Source organism: Theropithecus gelada, chromosome 1 (assembly GCF_003255815.1).
Source record: "Theropithecus gelada isolate Dixy chromosome 1, Tgel_1.0, whole genome shotgun sequence".
Taxonomy (NCBI): domain Eukaryota; kingdom Metazoa; phylum Chordata; class Mammalia; order Primates; family Cercopithecidae; genus Theropithecus; species Theropithecus gelada.
The window spans coordinates 15,926,654-15,936,480 of record NC_037668.1 but is presented as its reverse complement, the minus strand read 5'-3'; the positions used below and the strand labels follow the sequence as shown (position 1 = coordinate 15,936,480).

At 45.2% G+C, this 9,827-nt stretch overlaps 1 pseudogene; it reads left to right on the top strand.

Moving 5' to 3' along the window:
- Positions 1–9,033: 9,033 nt before the first annotated feature.
- Positions 9,034–9,113, top strand: LOC112616186 (annotated as a pseudogene).
- Positions 9,114–9,827: the final 714 nt, after the last annotated feature.

Below are 9,827 nucleotides of genomic sequence, written 5' to 3'. Positions count from 1 at the left end.
AATCTGTGTGTGATGTCTGTTGAGTTTTTTGGAAAACAAAAAACTTATATTTAAAATACAAGGTATTAGAGGGCAGATAATTCCACCCTTGGAAATAAGAAAGAGTTTCTTTTTTTCAGCTTGAATGTACTGTACAGCTGTGTTTCTGCGGTAGGTCTCAGCTCTTAGTGAGGAACCAGAAAAAGGAAAACATTACCCACTTTGCATTTCACTTCTGTTCTTTTCCTGTGAGACAGATATTACTATCCTATTTTTACAGGTTAAAAAGCACAGATCAGGCCGGGTGCGGTGGCTTACGTCTGTAATCCCAGCACTTTGGGAGGCCAAGGTGGGTGGATCACGAGGTCAGGAGATCGAGACCATCCTGGCTAACACTGTGAAACCCCGTCTCTACTAAAAATACAAAACATTAGCCGGGCGTGGTGGTGGGCGCCTGTAGTCCCAGCTGCTCGGAGGCTGAGGCAGGAGAATGGCATGAACCCAGGAGGCGGAGCTTGCAGTGAGCCGAGATGGTGCCACTGCACTCCAGCCTGGGCGACAAAGCGAGACTCTGTCTCAGAAAAAAAAAAAAAAAAAACACACAGATCAATTGAAAAAGAACTGGATGGATAACTACTAAACTGAGAATTGTTACAACCAGGCACACTAGCTCACGCCTGTATTCCCAACACTTTGGGAAGCTGAGGCGGGTGGATCACGAGGTCAGGAGATCGAGACCATTCTGGCCAACATGGTGAAACTCCGTCTTTACTAAAAATACAAAAATTATCTGGCTGTGGTGGCGCGTGCCTTAATCCCAGCTACTCGGGAGGCTGAGGCACAAGAATTGCTTGAACCCAGGAGGCGGAGGTTGCAGGGAGCTGAGATCGCACCACTGCACTCCAGCCTGGCAACAGAGCGAGAAAAAAAAAAAAAAAAGAAAGAATTGTGGTTACTTCCAGAAGAGAATTAGGGGAATGAGATTGGAAGTGGTAATCATAGGAACTTTAGTGCCATCTATATTTTCCTTTTTTCCAAGGAAAATATTCATGTATTGTTTAATTAAAAATTAAATTTTAAGCTTTGTGCAGTGGCAGTATCATAGCCATTGAGATTTGTCCAAGGTACAATTATTGCTAACTGAAAACGTTTCGGGCCAGGCGTGGTGGCTCATGCCTATAATCCCAGCACTTTGGGAGGCCGAGGCAGGTGGATCACGAGGTCAGGAGATGGAGACCATCCTGGCTAACACTGTGAAACTTCATCTCTACTAAAAATACAAAAATTAGCTGGGCATGGTGGCAGGCTCCTGTAGTCCCAGCTACTCAGGAGGATGAGGCAGGAGAATTGTGTGAACTCGGGAGGCGGAGCTTGCAGTGAGCCAAGATTGCGCCACTGCACTCCAGCCTGGGCGACAGAGTGAGACTCTGTCTCAAAAAAAAAAAAAAAAAAAAAAGTTTCTAACCAGGCACGGTGGTTCATGCCTGTAATCCCAATACTTTGGGAGGCCAAGGTGGGTGGATCACCTGAGGTCAGGACTTCGAGACCAGCACAGCCAACATGGAGAAACCCCATCTGCTAAAAGTACAGAAAGTAGCCGGGTGTGGTGGCACACTACTGTAATCTCAGCTAGTCGGGAGGCTGAGGCAGGAGAATCACTTGAACCTGGGAGGTGAAGGTTGCAGTGAGTCAAGATTGCACCACTGCACTCTAGCGACAGAGTAAGACTCCAGATTTCAGACTCTGTCAAAAAAAAAAAAAAAAAGAAAAGGTTTCTGTTGGCCAGGCACAGTGACTCACACCTGTTATCCCAGCACTTTGGGAGGCCAAGGCAGCCAGATCACTTGAGTCTAGGAGTTTTGAAACCAGCTTGGGCAACATAGAGAGACCCCGTCTTTACAAAACTTTAGCCAGACATGGTGGCACGTGGCGTGGAAGGATCACTTGAGCCTGTGAAGTCGAGGTTGTCGTGAACTGTGAGCTTGCCACTGCACTCCAGCCTGAGTGATAGAGTGAGCCCCTGTCTCAAAAAAAAAAAAAAAAAAAAAAAAAAAAAAATTTTCACATATCCCACTGTGATGACTTACAATATAGTTGACATTAGCAATTTTTGACAGTCTCTACAGAAACTGACTAAAAAAAAAAAAATTAAATTTCAAGCTGGGCATGGTGGCTCATACCTGTAATCCCAGCACTTTGGGAGGCCAAGGCGGGTAGATCACCTGAGGTCAGGAGTTCGAGACCAGCCTGGCCGACATGGTGAAACCTTGTCTCTACTAAAAATACAAAAATTAGCTGGATGGTGACGCATGCCTGTAATCCCGGCTACTTGGGAGGCTGAGGCAGGAGAATCACTTGAACCCAGGAGGCAGGAGGTTGCAGTGAGCTGAGATCGCGCCATTGCACGTTAGGCTGGGTAACAAAAGTGAAACTCCATCTCAAAAAAAAAAAAAATTAAATTTCAAATTAAAAGGTAAGGCTATTTTATAATTTTTTTTTTTTTTTTTTTAATTTGAGACAGAGTCTCACTCTATCACCCAGGCTACAGTGCAGTAGTGCAATCTTGGTCCACTGCAACCTCCACCTCCCGGGTTCAAACGATTCTCCTACCTTTGCCTCCCAAGTAGCTGGGATTATGGGCACCCGCAACCACACCTGGCTTATTTTTGTATTTGTAGTAGAGATGGAGTTTCACCATGTTCGCCAGGCTGGTCTCAAACTCCTGACCTCAAGTGATCTGCCCGTCTCGGCCTCCCACAGGCATGAGCCACGGCACCTGGCCCTATTTTATAAAATTGTAATGAAACTCAGAAAAGATAATTCATCTAAGATCACTTGATAAATGACAGACTCCAAAGCCCATGGCTACTTGACCAAATCACTTTGCTCTGTGTACATCGTTATAGAGAACTAGGTTTGGAGCCAAGAGGGACTCCTGATTTATCCCTCTCATGGGCAGTAGGTTTGTTCTAGTGGGCCCTTGGCCTTAGCTTGGTTTTCTTTATCAGTAAAGGAGAGTGTGACCAGATCATGCCATACCAACTTGATGGCCTAGGCCTAGAGCTTGGCTTGTGAGGTGTGACTAAATCACATAACCTCAGATAAGGAATGAGGGAAGATTTAAAGCAGGATTGATAAAGGAGATTATGTTTTACACTTAACAAAATCTTAAACTGGATGTTTCAGCTGGGGTATCAAGATCTAATAGATTTGAAACTCCAAAGGGAGACAGCAGATGGAAATGCAGTATTTGAAAGGAAGTTACCAAGGAACAGTTGCACAACTCTTGAACCCCCTCACCCATTTCAAGAGTATAAAAAGTGAAGACAGAAGGCCAGATGCAGTGGCTCACCCCTGTAATCCTAGCACTTTGGGAGCCTGAGACAGGAGGATCACTTCAAGCCAGTTCAAGACCAACCTGGGCAACATGGTGAGACCTTGTCTCCACAAAAAAAATAAAAAAATTAGGCTGGGCGCGGTGGCTCTCGCCTGTAATCCCAGCACTTTGGGAGGCCGAGGCGGGCAGATCACAAGGTCAAGAGATTGAGACCATCCTGGCCAACATGGTGAAACCCTGTCTCTACTAAAAATACAAAAAATTAGCTGGGCGTGGTGGCATGCGCCTGTAGTCCCAGCTAGTTGGGAGGCTGAGGCAGGAAAATCACTTGAATCTGGGAGGTAGAGAGATTGCAGTGAGCGCTGAGATCGCGCCACTGTACTCCAGCCTGGTGACAGAGCGAGACTCCATCTCAAAATAAAAATAAAAATAAAAATAATTTGTTTTAAAAAATTAAAAAGCCAGGGGCAGAGGCTCATGCCTGTAATCCCAGCACTTTGTGAGGCTGAGGCGGGCGAATCACTTGAGGTCAGGAGTTCAAGATCAGCCTGGCCAAATGGTGAAACTCCGTCTCTACTAAAAATACAAAATTAGCAGGGTGTGGTGACAGGCACCCTGTAATCCCAGCTACTCTGGAGGCTGAGGCAGGAGAATCACTTGAACTCGGGAGGTGGAGGTTGCAGTGAGCTGAGATCACACCAGTATACTCCAGCCTGGGCGACAGAGCAAGAATAATCCATCTTAAAAAAAAAAAAAATTAGCCAGGCATAGTGGTGCATGCCTGTAGTCCCAGCTACTACTCAGGAGACTGAGGCAGGAGGATCACATGAGTTTGAGGCTGCCAGGAGTTTGAGGCTGCCGTGAGCCATCATCATCCCACTGCACTTCAGCCTGGGCCACAGAGTGAGACCCTGTCTCAAAGAAACAACAAAAAAGTGGAGATTGGGTTTACAAAATGGCTTTCTTTGGAGAGAGCTACTACCATGCTGTGAGCCCTATTCAATCCCAAAGAGAAGAGGTGGGGAATGGCCAAGCAAGGTGGCTGACACCTGTAATCCCAGCACTTTGGGAAGCCGAGGTGGGTGGGTCACCTGAGGTCAAGAGTTTGAGACTAGTCTGGCTAACATGGTGAAAACCCATCTCTACTAAAAATACAAAAAATTAGCCAGGCACGGTGACGGGTGTCTGTAGTTCTGGCTACTTGGGAGGCTGAGGCAGGAGAAACACTTGAACCCGGGAGGTGGAGGTTGCACTGAGCCGAGATCGTGCCACTGCACTCCATCCTGGGCAACAAGAGCAAAACTCCGTCTCCAAAAAAAAAAAAAAAAAAAAGGCGAGGAGTAATTCTGTCTTCTCAATCCTAAAGTGGCTTCAAGACCACTGAAACATTTTGTATTTGTCCTTGTATCCAAGGATAATCATTAGACTGTGTATGACTCACAGTAGAGGAATTTCAAGGCAAAGACAGAGCCTGAGGTAACAAAGTAGAGAGTCACATCCTGGAAGTCGCCACACTGGCTTCTGATAAAGGGTCACATATACATGAATCCTGTGGACCATGTGTGGAGCCAGTTTAAATCCTACTCAAGAGAACTGTCTGGATGCATGGTGGGGCTCTTCATGTGGAAAAGACCACTGGAAAACAAAAGGATAGTGAGAGAGTGGTGGCCATAGAAATGGAATACATCACCTCACTTCAGGAAGTTGCCACTGCCTTTGGAAAGCGCCCCCAGGGAAGCCTCTGATGGAGACATACAAATGCTTATGAGATAATTCTTAACATCAGCCAGGCCTAGACAGCATGAAGCCGCTAATAACCCTCCTTCTTCATTCTGCCCCATTCCTAGAAATATCAGTGTAGCAAAAGGAGAGAAGCCAACTACCCCTCTTTCACAGAGGCGAGCTGGCTAGCTCTGTTGACCCTAGCTGTGGGGTAGAGAGATTCTTACTGATGATGAAAGCTCATGTGTTAATATATTTCTGAACCAAGAGTATGTTTTGCTACTTAAAGTGTTTGCAAAGACTGTTACCTAAAGGTGATCCACATCCGAGGAAAACCTCACTGAAATAAATTGTGCAGAGACAGGGAAAAACAAATTAAACTTTAATTTTCATTACATTTCTTCAGTTGATACTTGTTAAGCATTCCAGTTATAGTCATCTTTGTATTCTCTGAGGCACTTAATTGGCACTCATGATATTGAGATTATTCCTTCCAGTTTGTAGTGTGCCAAAGTACCTTTTGGTTAATATCCTCTCTATAATAAAACAACTCAAAAGACAGTTTTAGGGACTTAAATTTCAATAAATCTGGTTGATGCCAAGGAAACTTGAAATACATTGAAATAAAGTTAGTTGGAAGCTAACTATAAGATCATCTAGCTCCAGGCCAGGCACGTGGCTCACCCTGTAATCCCATCACTCTGGCACGTGGCTCACCCTGTAATCCCATCACTTTGGCACACCGAGGCAAGCAAAGCTCTTGACCTTAGGAGTTAAGAGACCAGCCTGGGCAACATAGCAGAACCCTGTCTCTTAAAAAAAAAAAAAAATCTAGGCCGGGCGCGGTGGCTCAAGCCTGTAATCCCAGCACTTTGGGAGGCCGAGACGGGTGGATCACGAGGTCAGGAGATCGAGACCATCCTGGCTAACAGGGTGAAACCCCGTCTCTATTAAGAAATACAAAAAACTAGCCGGGCGAGGTGGCGGGCGCCTGTAGTCCCAGCTACTCGGGAGGCTGAGGCCGGAGAATGGCGTGAACCCGGGAGGCGGAGCTTGCAGTGAGCTGAGATCCGGCCACTGCACTCCAGCCTGGGCGACAGAGCGAGACTCCGTCTCAAAAAAAAAAAAAAAAAAAAAAAAAAAAAAATCTAGTTCCAACGAATGCTTCCTCAGTGAATCTTTTTCACAGTATCCCTGGAAAGTGAACATTTAGTCTCTTGAATAACTCCAGTGTCTTGAAATCTACTATCTTCACCCTCATGAAAACTTCAAGAGTTTGAGGACCACTTCTTTCTTTCTTTCTTTTTTTTTTTTGAGACAGAGTCTCACTCTGTCACCCAGGCTGGAGTGCAGTGGCCAGATCTCAGCTCACTGCAAGCTCTGCCTCCTGGGTTTACGCCATTCTCCTGCCTCAGCCTCCCGAGTAGCTGGGACTACAGGCGCCCGCCACCTCGCCCGGCTAGCTTTTTGTGTTTTATTTTATTTTTTTTAGTAGAGACGGGGTTTCACCGTGTTAGCCAGGATGGTCTCGATCTCCTGACCTCGTGATCCGCCCGTCTCGGCCTCCCAAAGTGCTGGGATTACAGGCTTGAGCCACCGTGCCCGGCCAAGAATCACTTCTTTCTACAACAGCCTAAACATTCTCCCTCCCTTTAGCTAGTCCTCCTTGACATAGTGTGGACTCCTGGCATCACCTTGTCTACTCTCTGGATGAGCTCAAATGTGCCAATGTGCCTGTCTAACTTTGGTCCAGATGTGGCCTCACCAAGCCAAAAAGAACTAAACCATTATCTGCTTGCTTGTAGACCTGGACCATAAGAGAGCCCAAGGCCCCCTTAGGTTTTCTTCACTACTTATGCTACTGACTCACATCAAACTGACACCTAAGCTGGACATGGTGGTGCACACCTGTAGTCTTAGCTACTCGAGAGGCTGAGGCAGAAGATAGCTTGAGCCCCAGGAGTCTGAAACCGGCCTGGGCAACATAGCAAGATGCCCATCTGACTACTAACAAACACCTACAGGTGTTATGTTGGGGGTAAGGTAGGGTTGTTTTGATTTCATAATAATGCATTAATTTTATACAACATATAACAGATTAAAAACCAAAAAAAAAAAAAAAAGGCTGGGCGCGGTGACTCATGCTTGTAATCCCAGCACTTTGGGAGGCCAAGGCAGGCGGATCACTTGAGGTCAGAAGTTTGAGACCAGCCTGGCTAACATGGTGAAACGCCGTCTCTACTAAAAAAAAAAAAAAAACAAAAAAAACAAAATTAGCTGGCCATGGTGGCAGGCACCTGNAAAAAAAAAAAAAAAAAACTACAAACAAGGCCAAAGTCTTCCTTGGTGTTATTCCAAGTCCTGGTCCTTTCCTTCCAGAGATAAACACGGTTTAATTTTGATTAAATATCCTTCCAACCCTTTTTCTATGTATTTACATGTAGAAATATATGGGACTTTTTTTTTTTTTTATTGAGACGGGCCCGCTCTGTTGCCCAAGCTGGAGTATACTGGTGTGATCTCAGCTAACTGCACCCTCTGCCTCCCGGATCAAGCAATCCTCCCACCTTGGTCTCCAGAGTAGCTGGGACTACAGCACATGCCACCACGCCTGGATAATTTTCGTATTTTTTTTGTAGAGACAGTTTTGCCATGTTGCCCAGGCTGATCTCGAATTCCTGGACTCAAGTGATCTGCCTGCCTTGGCCTCCCAAAGTACTGAGATTATAGGCATGAGCCAACATACCCGGCTAGTTATATGAGACTTTTAAAACATAAATGGACGGGGCATAGTGCCTCACACCTGTAATCCCAGCACTTTGGGAGGCTAAGGCAGGAAAATCACTTGAGGCCAGGAGTTTGACACCATCCTGGGTAACATAGTTTTGTGTCTACAAAAACTAAAAAATAGCCGGGTGTGGTGGCACACAGTTGTAGTCCCAGCTACAGGGAGGCTGAGGTGGGAAGATTGCTTGAGCCCTGGAGGTCAAGGCTGCAATGAGCCATGATAGTGCCACTGGATTCCAGCCTGGACAATAGAGCCAGACCGGGTCTCAAAAAAAAAAAAAAAAAGTATCACATGGTTTGTATTATTCCAGATCTTCTTTTTACACTTAACATGTTTCAGAGAACTTGCATCTCCATATATATAAAGCTGTCTCATTCATAAGAACTGCTATATTGTATCCTATAGTATGAATGTATTACAGCTTACTTAACCATTCTGTTGTTGGACATATAGATTGTTTCCAATTGTTTGCTATTACAATGTTTCAGTGAAAATTATTTATGCCTCTTAGTGCTATATGGTAGTATTTCTCTAGGGTAAAATAAAAATAAAAAATATATATATATAAAATATTATTTTATTTTAGACAAAGTTTTGCTCTTGTTGCCCAGGCTGGAGTGCAATGGCATGATCTCGGCTCATTGCTACCTCAACCTCCTGGGTTCAAGCGATTCTCCTGCCTCAGCCTCCCGAGTAACTGGGATTACAGGCGTGCAACACCACGCCTGGCTAATTTTTTAATTTTTTGTAGAGATGGGGTTTCATCATGTTGGCCAGGCTGGTCTCAAACTCCTGACCTCAGGTAATCCACCCACCTCGGCCTCCCAGAGTGCTGGGATTACAGGCATGAGCCACTGTACCTGGAGTCTCTAGGGTAAATATTGAAAGTTGCTGGGTCACAGGGTATGCACATTTAAAAATTTTTTTTTTTAAGGGATGGAGTCTTGCTCTGTTGCCCAGGCTGGAGTACAGTGACACAATCTCGGCTCACTGCAACCTCCACCTCCTGGATTCAAGCGATTCTTCTGCCTCAGCCTCCCATGTAGCTGGGTCTACAGGTGCATGTCACCATGCCCAGCTAATTTTTATATTTTTAGTGGAGACGGTTTCACCATATTGGCCAGGCTGTCTCAAATTCCTGACCTCGTGATCCGCCCTCGGCCTCCCAAAGTTCTGGGATTACAGGTGTCAGCTACTGCACCCGGCATTTAAAAATTTAATATGTACTTTTTGCAACCTAGAACTCATTGTTCAGTATGAGTTTTGATACATATAAGAAGGGATATTATGATACCTGAGACAGTTAACTAATGGGAGTATTGATAGCCGTAAAGTTTGGTTCCAGGCCAGGTGCAGTGGCTCAAGCCTGCAATCCCCACACCGAGGTGGGAGTATTGCTTGAAACCAGGAGTTCAAGACCAGCCTGTGCAAGAAAGTAACAAACACCTCATCTCCACAAAAATATAAAAATTAGCTGGTATTGGGGCATGTGCCTGTAGTTGTAGCTACTCAGGAAGGGGAGGCTGAGGCAAAAGGATTGAGCCCAGGAGTTGGAGGCTGCACTGAGCTTTGATGGCACCACTCTACTCCAGCCTGGGTAGCAAAGACCTTGTCTCTTAATAAAAAAAGATTGATTCTAGGACTGTGGAATAGATGAACAGCATGGGATATGAGGGAAATCCTCAGCAGTATTAATTTTGCATTCCAATTTCAGGTTGACGGCACTTTGTTGGCTATCGATGGCTTTTTGTTTTAAAGGCTTTTATCTTGAGAACATGATGTCTGGAGTTAAAGGTATTGGCATATTCCACACATCTGTACTATTCTTGAGTGTGATCGCTTAAGGCGTCAAATTAAGAACCAGGCAGATCCCCACCACCTACACTATAAAGGACCCTAAAGTAAATTGGTTGAAGAAATTAGATCCCAAAGATTCTTGGTGAATTTTGAAGTCTTCATCAGTATATCCATATTAAAAGGAGCTGACAGGAAGCCAAAGTA